We start from the raw sequence: 11844 nt of genomic DNA, 5'->3' as shown, positions 1-11844 counted from the left end.
AAATCATACATGTCTCATACAAATATATCAACATATTAAATAAGGTCCTATACTACAAAGAAATCATGCTCAGAGGCGCAAATTGTGACAGGAGGTTCCCCCTATACACCCTTTATCCCAATTCTGCCTATGTACACTGATTGTGAGGTTTGTAAGGAAGGTTGACAGCAGGCTATGTAACATGTCAAACACTTCTTGTCCAGGAAGAGTTATCATGTGTGCAAAAGCACCTCTTCAATAATACAGACCCTTCTGTACAGGTAACACTTCCTGGACAAGACCTATAGAAAATCTTTAATATATTATATAATTCCTAATAATATGAAGACGCACGCCATATGGCCATATGGACAGATATATGTCAACAAGCATTCTATAGAAGATTATTATAGCCATAGTTATAGAACTTCAACAAATGTTTCAAGATGAGCATATCTCTATATATCTGCAAGTGAACATGCCTACTATAATAATGGAGAAGACAACACACCACAAAGACATTTGTCACATATCACATCCTGTGTGTTGTGAGACCCAATAAACTCTTGAGTGACAATAGCCTTAAAATCGTCATAACAACGCCAAACAAACCCAGCAAAGACTTTATATTAATTTCACAATGAATTCTCTTTATCTGGGTCCTCATGGCGGTAATTCCTTTCACAAGCATCTGTAGAGTAAGCAGGGAGCAGAATTTTATATATATATATATATATATATATATATATATATATATAATTGTGTATGTATATATATGTATATATATTTTTATATATATATATATATATATATATATATATATATATATATATATATATGTATACACACACAATATTGCTCTTCTGTAACTCAGTATAGTATAGGGTGGCACCGGCTGTAAATACATCCTGTTCACTGTATATTGGCGTGTCTTTATGTACATATATGTATTTTTACTTATCTTCTTATGTGTTCACAAGGGTGTGTACAGTACCATTAGTATGTGATATATGCTGATATTTATCATGTCATCATTCCTGCCTACAGTACATATATATATATATATATATATATATATATATATATATTCATATCTCTCACTGTACAAGATAGTTGTTACTGTAGAATTGCCAAGTAATGACTTTACTGAAAAACATGTTGCAGGTAGCTGTTAATGACCTCAATAAACTCCCTTCCTTCTGTGGGTGTGATTCCCCCCCCTTCCCCAGCCCCTTCTCTATATAAGTGCACATGATACACCGCAGCTGTGCTCAGAACTCTCTAAGGATCTGTCGGGAGAAAGGTACAGTACTGACTTTCCTGAGTATACTGTCTATAATACCTTTATTGTGTATCGTGGCATGGTGCCACAAGTAACTGACCTCATGTGTCATCATTGATGGTTCACGTGAATGCATTATTATATTATCAGTGGTAGTGAATAGGTTTACCTCCTGTACTACTTCTATTATTCCAATTCTATTTCAATTCTATTTCTGACATTGACTGAGGTCCAGAATTTCCTATAGCCTTAACAAATGTAAGTTTAATTTTTAGGATTGTATTACATTTATATTATTATTATTATTATTATTATTATTATTATTACATTAGCTTACCTTCTTTTATAGTAAAAGGCAATTTTTTGCTTTTCAGTAGAAGCTTCTTGTAATCTCTGAATTTCACAGTAATATTGCCATTTTATTTATTCCATGTTGCTTGAAAATTGGCTGAAGGACCGTATCCAGAGAGTTGTAGTCAATGATTCCTGCTCTGAATGGTCCCCGGTTATAAGTGGTGTACCCCAGGGTTCAGTGCTGGGACCACTATTATTCAACTTATTTATTAATAATATAGAGCAGGGGGTCATTGGCACTCCAGCCGTTGTGAAACTACATTCCACCAAAAACTGTCAGAGCATGCTGGGAATTGTAGTTTTAACACAGCTGGAGTGCCGAAGGTTGCTGACCCCTGATATAGAGGATGGGATTAATAGTACTGTTTCTATATTTGCATATGCCAACAAGCTATGTAGTAATGTTCAGTCTATGAAAGATGTTCGTGAATTGCAAGCTGATTTGAACACACTAAGGGTATGTTCACACTACAGCGTCCGTAACGGCCGAAATTACGGGGCTGTTTTCAGGAGAAAACAGCCCCGTCATTTCAGCCGTAACGGCATGTGCAGGCACTTGAACGCCGCGTCCATTACGGACGTAATTGGCGCTGCTTTTCATTGGAGTCAATGAATAACGGCTCCAATTACGTCCCAAGAAGTGACAGCCTTTTGACAGCGGCGCGTAAAAAAAATGACCGTCTGAACAGAACATCTTAAGACCCATGTTTGCCGACGCTATTGAGGCGCATTTTCGGACGTAATTCGGGGCTAAAACGCCCGAATTACGTTCGTAAATAGTGTGTGTGAACATACCCTAAGTGTTTGGGCGTCCACTTGGCAAATTAAGTTTAATGTAGATAAATGTAAAGTTATGCATCTGGATACCAACAATCTGCATGTATCATATGTCCTAGGGGGAGCTACACTGGGGGATTCACTTGTTGAGAAGGATCTGGGTGTACTTGTAAATCATAAACTAAATAACAGCATGCAGTGTCAATCAGATGCTTCAAAGGCCTGCAAGATATTGTCGTGTATTAAAAGAGGCATGGACTCGCGGGATAGGGATGTAATATTACCACTTTACAAAGCATTAGTGAGGCCTCGTCTAGAATATGCAGTTCAGTTCTGGGCTCCAGTTCATAGAAAGGATGCCCTGGAGTTGGAAAAAATACCAACAAGAGCAACAAAGCTAATAAGGGGCATGGAGAATCTAAATTATGACGAAAGAATTAAACCTATTTAGCCTTAAAAAGAGACGACTAAAGGGGGGACATGATTAACTTATATAAATATATGAATGACACATACAAGAAATATGGTGAAAACCTATTCCATGTAAAAAATCCTCAAAAGACAAGGGGGCCCTCCCTCCATCTGGAGAAAAAAAGGTTCAACCTGCAGAGGCGACAAGCCTTCTTTACTGTGAGAACTGTGAATCTATGGAATAGCCTACCGCAGGAGCCGTCACAGCAGGGACAGGAGATGGCTTTAAAAAAGGGTTAGATAATTTCCTAGAACGAAAAAATATCAGCTCCTATGTCAATGTGTAGAATTTTTGTTTCATCCCTTCCATTTTTCCCATCCCTTGGTTGAGCTTGATGGACATGTGCCTTTCTTCAACCGTACTAACTATGTAACTATGTAACTATATAGCACCACATATATTCCGCAGCACTGTTTAGAGCAGGGTTCTCAAACTCGGCCAGGTAAGTGGGCCAGTTTTCCAGTTTAAGTGTCGCTAAATGCAGTCCGTCGGCTCAGTTAGTAGTGTTTGGCAGACACACATGTCAAGATTGGGCAGCCCCTTTTTAGATAGTGCCACAGTGCCCTCTGTGGATGTTGCCACACTGCCCTCTGTGGATACTGCCACAGTGCCCTCTGTAGATGCTGCCACAGTGCCCTCTGTAGATGCTGCCACAGTGCCCTCTGTAGATGCTGCCACAGAGTCCTCTGTAGATGCTGCCACAGTGCCTTCTGTAGATAATGCCACAGTGCCCTCTGTAGATAATGCCACAGTGCCCTCTGTAGACAATGCCACAGTGCCCTTTGTAGATAATGCCACAGTGCCCTCTGTAGATAATGCAACACACCCCTAGATAATGCCACAGTGTCCTCTGTACATGCTTCCACAGTGTCCTCTGTACATGCTTCCACAGTGCCCTCTGTAGATGCTGCCACAGTGCCCTCTGTAGATGCTACCACAGTGCCCTCTGTAGATGCTGCCACTGAGCCCTCCATAAATGCTGCCACAGTGCCCTCCGTAGATGCTGCCACAGTGCCCTCCGTAGATGCTGCCACAGTGCCCTCCGCAGATGCTGCCACAGTGCCCTCCGCAGATGCTGCCACAGTGCCCTCTGCAGATAATGCCACACACACCCCAAGTAGATAGCTCCATTGGGGCTCCCTCTAGTTGCCGATGCTTTGGCTTGGGATTCCTCTACTGTTGGAGCCCCTGATGTCACTGTCCATACACAGTGACGACAGGGGATTCTCCTGGACCGGAATGTGATATCAGGGGCAAACCCATAGCCGGAGTCCCAGAGCAGAGCACTAGTATAGGCTCTGCGCCAGAACTCTAGGGAAGCCATTAACATCAGTGTCCATATATGGACAGTGATGTCAGGGGCTTGCCCATAGCTGGAGTCCTGGAGCAGAGCCGCTTCTAGCACTCTGCCTGGGATTCCAGCTCTGCTCCTGACATCACTGTTCATATATGGACATGGATGTCAGGGGCAACCCCAGAGCTGGAGTCCCGGGGCAGAGTGCTAGTAGGCTCTTCCTGGGACTCCAGCTGTGCTCCTGACAACACTGGGACTCCTGCTCTGCTCCTGACATCACTGTTCATATATGGACATGGATGTCAGGGGCAACCCCAGAGCTGGAGTCCCGGGCAGAGTGCTAGTAGGCTCTTCCTGGGACTCCAGCTGTGCTCCTGACAACACTGGGACTCCTGCTCTGGGGAAGCCCCTGACATCACTGTCGATGTATGGGCAGCAATGTCAGAGGCTTCCCTAGAGTCCCAGAGCAGAGCCTATACTAGCGCTCTGCCGGGCTTTTCCAGCTCTGGGGAAGCCCCAGACATCGCTATCCATATGTGGACAGCATTGTCATTAGATTCCACAGAGTCCCGAAGCAGAGCCTATACTAGCGCTCTGCCCGGGACTCCGCTCTGGGGAAGACCCTGACACACTGTCCATATATGGACAGCGATGTCAGGGAATTCCACAGAGTCCCGGAGCAGAGCCTATACTAGCGCTCTGCACGGGACTCCGGCTCTGGGAAAGCCCCAGACATCGTTGTCCATATGTGGTCAGCGATGTCAGGGAATTCCGGAGTCCCGGAGCAGAGTATGTACTATCGGCTCTGTGTCTCACGGGCCGCAGATGACAGCCCCAGGGGCCGCATGCGGCAAGCGGCCCGCGTGCTTGAGACCCCTGGTTTAGAGATTGCAATCCCTCACATCAGTCCCTGTCCCCAATACGACCCCCAATCTTATTTCCCTATCAAACACATACACAGTAGGGGCCAATTTCATAGGAAGCCAGTTAACCTATTAATATGTTTTGAGTGTGGGAAACCATAGTACCCAGAGGAAACTCACGCAAACACGGGGAGAACATACAAACTCCATGCAAAGGTTGTTCTTGATCAGATTCAAACCCAGGAGCCAGTGCTACAAAACAGCAGTGTACCCATTAAGGCACTGAAACTGCAAGCTTTTAAAAGGGTTATATTGTTTTTAATAAATATTGTTAAATTAATAGAACGCTAAGATTGTTATATACAGTAGCTGTAGAGGACAAAACCAGCCCTTCATGGGTCCCTGCATGTGCATCCTTTGCAAAACATTTAGTAGCTTGCACTTTTACTTAGAATTGAAATATACTCTTGTATATAAATATACAAATTCCTGATTTGAGATCTGAGCTTATTATATGATTATACATAGGTGGCGTAACAGGCCTGTTACACTTATTTATTGCATCTTTATTGCATAATAAAAGTAAATCACCATTTAATGACTCCAGTGATTTGATTTTAAGGGCAATACTTAAAAGATAAAAGAGAAGTAAGCAGAGCTGGCAAAAGTGTTGTTTTTCTTACAACTTGCATTTATTTCATATTTTTGAAATTTGCAATCTATACCTCTTCCATTACCTGCTGGGACAGAATTTTACCTGGACAGACCCGCAGCTAGCAGCTCCACGAATTGTACTACTGCACTACAGGACTTGTAGGATGTTGTACTCCTAACGTGACAACGTCATGTGAGCATAACCTAACACTTCTGCGCATTTGTGGGATGATGCCCATTGTCTGCATTTTTTGTGTCTAAGTTAATGCAGTACAGTTATATCCAGTGACTGACAGGTGACATCTTCTCAGATTGGAGTCGTTCACTTTTCCTTTTCTTCTTCCTCCGGCACAGACCGCCATGACGATTTCTTCCAGTTACGAGTTATCTATGCAGAATTTATAGCACAGACATCTTTGGCTCATTGATTTTCCATCACACTTCTCACCTATTCCAAAACACTAATAGTGCTCCTTTTAGGCCCTGCACTGTAATAGTGCTCCACATAGTAATAGTGCCACCACATAGTAGTAATTTCCCTCTTTTTCCCCTCACACAGTTGGAGTCCTCTTTTGTGCACCCAAATAGTAGTTCTCTATTATTGCGTACCATATATTAATTAGGCCCCCCAAAATAATAATTATGCGACCCCCATACAGTAGATAGACTAACCCATATAGTAGATCGACAACCCCATATAGTAGATAGGTGACCCCCATATAGTAAATAGATGCCCCTTGTAGTAAATTTGTGACCCAATGTAGTAGTTAGACTCCATGTAGTAGATAGGTGAGCCCATCATACAGTAGTTGGCCCCCCTATAAAGTAGATAGGTGACCCCCAAAAAGTAGTGATGCTCCCCTCCTCCATTAATAGTGCCCCCTTTTCTTCCAAATGAAAATTTTAATAAAAAATGAGGACCTGTTACTTTCCAGGGGATAATGGAAGTATTTTCCTCCATTATTTTCCTATACAACCTGTTCAGGAGACAACTGGAAACAATGGCTGACTCATTCATGCCAACACTTCAACACCATCACATGTTGCCTGTGGTGCCTCCAGTTGGGCTGTAGGCAATAAATCTCAACAATATGCCCCTGTCTTAGAGCTCATGTACATGGCAAGGCCCTCCGTAGCCTGTATTGCAGCGCACCGACCTGTATGATTCCTTGGTATGTAGCCGTACACCTTAAGCGCATTGCCATACGTGTTCTGTCGGACGACGTATGTACAGAGATATTATCCCCTAGAAAAAATACTTCCTTATACCTCCATACATATGCAGTCCATTGCAGCATGCTACAATTTTTTTTGTTGGATTTGTCTGGTACCCAACCGAAAAAACCTCTGTATGCCTCCATATGAAATCGTAGGCATACTTAGGTACAATAGAAGGCTCATGCACCTCTATGGCGGCCATATTACAGCTCCATACAAAACTAAGCTGTAATATGGCCGTGTGTATGAGACCTTAGACTGCTCCCAGTCAATAGTTTACATTTGCACATGATGCTGTAAACTGTGCATGAAAGGGTTTATTCACACTCTGTTTGCTGTGTATGATGGAGGTATACGTCAGGAGTTTTTTTCCAGTTGACGGTTTCCACTGTATAGGCATGCAGTGGCATTTGTCGCACATAGGCTACTATATAAAAAAATAAATCTTGACATTTTTTGAAGGGTGCCTTTGCACGGAAAAGAATGTCAGACTGCGCTATTCCATACAGTTGTAAAAAAGATGTACCAGCCCAACGGCCTTCGTTGCGTGAATGGGAACCTATGAATATGTTTGACGTATGTGTCGGGAGCTCTCCCGGTTCAAACGTCAAGCGGACACTGCAAACAAAGTTGATTGATTGTCAGAAATGTTATTCATCTTACATATTTTTGTTTCCTGTTGCTTATATAGCTCCAACATATTCCTCAGCGCTGTACCGCTCTTTATTTTATTTGCTTATCTTGGGCATTCACACTACGGCCAATTTGATCGGAAATGAATTAACCCATCAGTATGTTTTTGGAATGATAGAAAATAAATTTTGCACCTCTTCTGGAATTTACATAGAACAGAAAACAAATAAAAGCCTTCAGGGACTTGTAGGCTCTTAGCAAGGTTGGATTTGGCATGTGCTTTATCAAAATAGAAAAAGAGAATGCTTTCTTTCAATTTTCCATCAGATGATCCTTCCTTGTCTTTCTGTCTATTGTATTGGCCCTAGTGCTGTAATACACATGAAACAATAGATAATGGGAAATATATAGTAAATGTTTGCACATGCAGTCACAGTTAAAATATACTGCTACGGTTGATGCTATAAACAGGTGGTTGCCCTTGGGGTAGAAGCAGATTACTATGGAAATATTCAGTCTAAATGTTGTAGGTTATTACAATGGTCATTGTCTGCAACCCAAGCGTAAGCCAAGCCATGCCTGGGAAACCTTATAGCTGTAGCTTACCAGTGGGTGTTTTTTTAGAAAGATAGATAGATAGATAGATAGATAGATAGATAGATAGATAGATAGATAGATAGATAGATAGATAGATAGATAGATAGATAGATAGATAGATAGATAGATAGATAGATAGATAGCTCTGATATAAGGGCAATAGATGATGAGGCATCTGTCCATACAAATAAATAATTCACTTTGATGTTCCTAGACAGTGTAAAGTCATTAAATAGACCAGAAACAATGTAGACTACATATAGCAATTATGCCATTAGTAAGTGTCGAGCACCATCAAAATACATTCTATACATATGGACTAGTGCCCTGGGATTTGGGTCATGGACTGTATGGAGGCTCTGAGGCTCTTTACTACTCTGTGCGCTGTCCTATTGTGCACCATACGGCACCATATTATGAAGCTATTCTCCCTTAGTAGTGCACTCAATTTATTTTTCAGGCACAGTACCTATGTAAAGAAGTGTATATACGGTGTATTACAGCTCCATACAACTTGGAGGTTATATGGAACCATCATATATGTCCATATGCATGACGCCTTACTAACAGTAAGTGTGTATGATCCTACTACTGCCCTATGGACCAATGGAAATATATATCTTTTTACGATGCTCTAGCTGGTGTGTCTCTCTGGGGATTCCTTGCCCCCTCTAGGAGTAGTAAAAGCTTTTCTTTGCCACAAAGCGTGCCAGTTGTCTAGTTGCAAAATGCTTAGCTTCATGCTTTTATCTTTACCAACAAAAGGTGGAGTTTTATTACAGGAAGAAGCATCATAAATGCATGCGGGATTCCTTAGTATTAGCTTATTCAAATGGTAAAATAAGTCACCATAGTAACATCCTGCGCCTAAGACCAAAATGTCATATGAATTAACGACGAAAAGGAGGAACAATAATATGGCCACAGAACTGACAATCAATCTGGTGGATACAGGGGGTGAGAAACAGGTAATATTACTTGACAAATGTTCTTGGGAAAAAAAAGATCTCAATGCTTTCTATAAGAACAAAGATGTGTCATGTTGATATAGACTTACAGGAACTATAGTTAAATGTAATGATATTTTATAGTTAAATGTAATGATATTTTATAGTTAGATTTAATGATATTTTATAGTTAGATTTAATGATATTTTATTATTGGGACTTGGAGGCATCTCTGTCCAAAAGTAACTTTTAAAGGGAATGTTTCGCTAGAAAAAAATATATATATTTTTAGTTAAACTGTTAGTATATAAATTATATAAAGTACAGTGAAGTTTACCGCTCAGACGGCACTGGTAACAGTCCAATATCATTCAGTATAGACACTCTCTCCCAGAAAAATGCAGTGGACAGTCCGCAATCCAATGAGGGTGTGGATGGTAATTCTTATCCTTGTAGTTCCACCAAGCTCCTTATCGTCTCTCTCCACATTCAAAGAACTCCTGGTAGGAAAAGGATCTTATGTCTCTAATAGATGGAAAAAGGAAGACACATAGTGCAACACCCTCTGCAAAAAGATTGCTCCACGCCAAGTTTAATCCATACTCACAGAAGTAACAAGAAATAAAAGCATCAAGGTAAGTAAAAATCTTTAAAATTTCTAGGCGGCACGCCAAACACTCTCGCCCGACCCTGGGTTTCGCCCTTCCGGCTTCCTCTGGGGCATGTGTGACGTGTCTAATTAACAGGTTTATATAGCCGCATATCATTTAAATTTACATAAATTTACATACATAAAAAATGGTTAAAAAAAAAACATATACACCCACAATGATCTCTGCAATATATAGAGATAATCTGATCTTACCATCATAATCGTATACATATATATACACTTTTATTATTTTTATATAAATGCCTAATCTCTTTAAAAAGTAAAAAAATATATATAATATATTATGCTAAACAAGCCTATTTGCCACCTTTATAGTTGGTTAGATTCCACATATCATCCCATATCCATTATATTGATTTTTATTTATATTTTATCAGTTGTTTTATATTTTTTCTGTCTCTAATTTTCCACTTAGTCTGAACTGTGGCCAATCTCTAAAGCTTCCAGAGCTTCAGTGAGCTGCAGCTAATCAGAACAATTAAGTTCTGCTGAGACAAGATCCCTTGGTCATAATGCTATGTGTGAACAAGTCTCTTACTAATACTATACATAGGGCATTTTTTTTGCATAATTGTTTTCATAACATGGAACTACAAATATGGACCAGAATATCTATCAGATGGTATCTCACCAATATTAATAAATACTTGTATAAACAAAACAAAAAAAAACAAAAAAAAAAAACATTTTTATCAAAAACACTTCAATTCGAAGTCTGAATTGAGTCCTAAGGGCTGAAGCGTTTTTAATTGATAGATCCAAAAACTTTCTTGCTTGCTCATTTTTTTTATAAAATCCTCCCCCCTCCAATGATTATCAATTGTCACAATAGCAAAGAATTTAGTGTCCTTGGGATCTTTATGGTGGAATTTACAATAGTGTGCTGATACACTATGGTCGATCTTGCCTTTTCTGATGTTATTACAGTGTTCTGCTATTCGAGTTTTCAATTTGCGGGCTGTACGTCCTACATATAACTGCCCACAGGGACACTGCAATAAGTATATAACCCCTTTAGAACTTAATTGTTCTGATTAGCTGCAGCTCACTGAAGCTCTGGAAGCTTTAGAGATTGGCCACAGTTCAGACTAAGTGGAAAATTAGAGACAGAAAAAATATAAAACAACTGATAAAATATAAATAAAAATCAATATAATGGATATGGGATGATATGTGGAATCTAACCAACTATAAAGGTGGCAAATAGGCTTGTTTAGCATAATATATTATATATTTTTTTTTACTTTTTAAAGAGATTAGGCATTTATATAAAAATAATAAAAGTGTATATATATGTATACGATTATGATGGTAAGATCAGATTATCTCTATATATTGCAGAGATCATTGTGGGTGTATATGGTTTTTTTTTTTTTAACCATTTTTTATGTATGTAAATTTATGTAAATTTAAATGATATGCGGCTATATAAACCTGTTAATTAGACACGTCACACATGCCCCAGAGGAAGCCGGAAGGGCGAAACCCAGGGTCGGGCGAGAGTGTTTGGCGTGCCGCCTAGAAATTTTAAAGATTTTTACTTACCTTGATGCTTTTATTTCTTGTTACTTCTGTGAGTATGGATTAAACTTGGCGTGGAGCAATCTTTTTGCAGAGGGTGTTGCACTATGTGTCTTCCTTTTTCCATCTATTAGAGACATAAGATCCTTTTCCTACCAGGAGTTCTTTGAATGTGGAGGGAGACGATAAGGAGCTTGGTGGAACTACAAGGATAAGAATTACCATCCACACCCTCATTGGATTGCGGACTGTCCACTGCATTTTTCTGGGAGAGAGTGTCTATACTGAATGATATTGGACTGTTACCAGTGCCGTCTGAGCGGTAAACTTCACTGTACTTTATATATGCTATTTAGGGTATTTGTTGGATCATACCCAATTTAGTTTTGCCTGCTCCGGTCTGAGAGAGATTTTGTGGGTATTTGAGCCAAGAGAAACCACCAGTGTATAAATTATTACACATTGTTCTAATTTTTTAAAAATGTTCACAAGTCAGGAAATATTATAAATTAGATTCTAATTTATAACATTTCCATGTGCTGGTCACAAGAGGGAGCAATTCCCAAAATTGCAGCATTGG

This window comes from Rhinoderma darwinii, chromosome 8 (genome assembly GCF_050947455.1).
Source record: "Rhinoderma darwinii isolate aRhiDar2 chromosome 8, aRhiDar2.hap1, whole genome shotgun sequence".
NCBI lineage: Eukaryota > Metazoa > Chordata > Amphibia > Anura > Rhinodermatidae > Rhinoderma > Rhinoderma darwinii.
Note: the sequence above shows the minus strand (reverse complement) of the source record.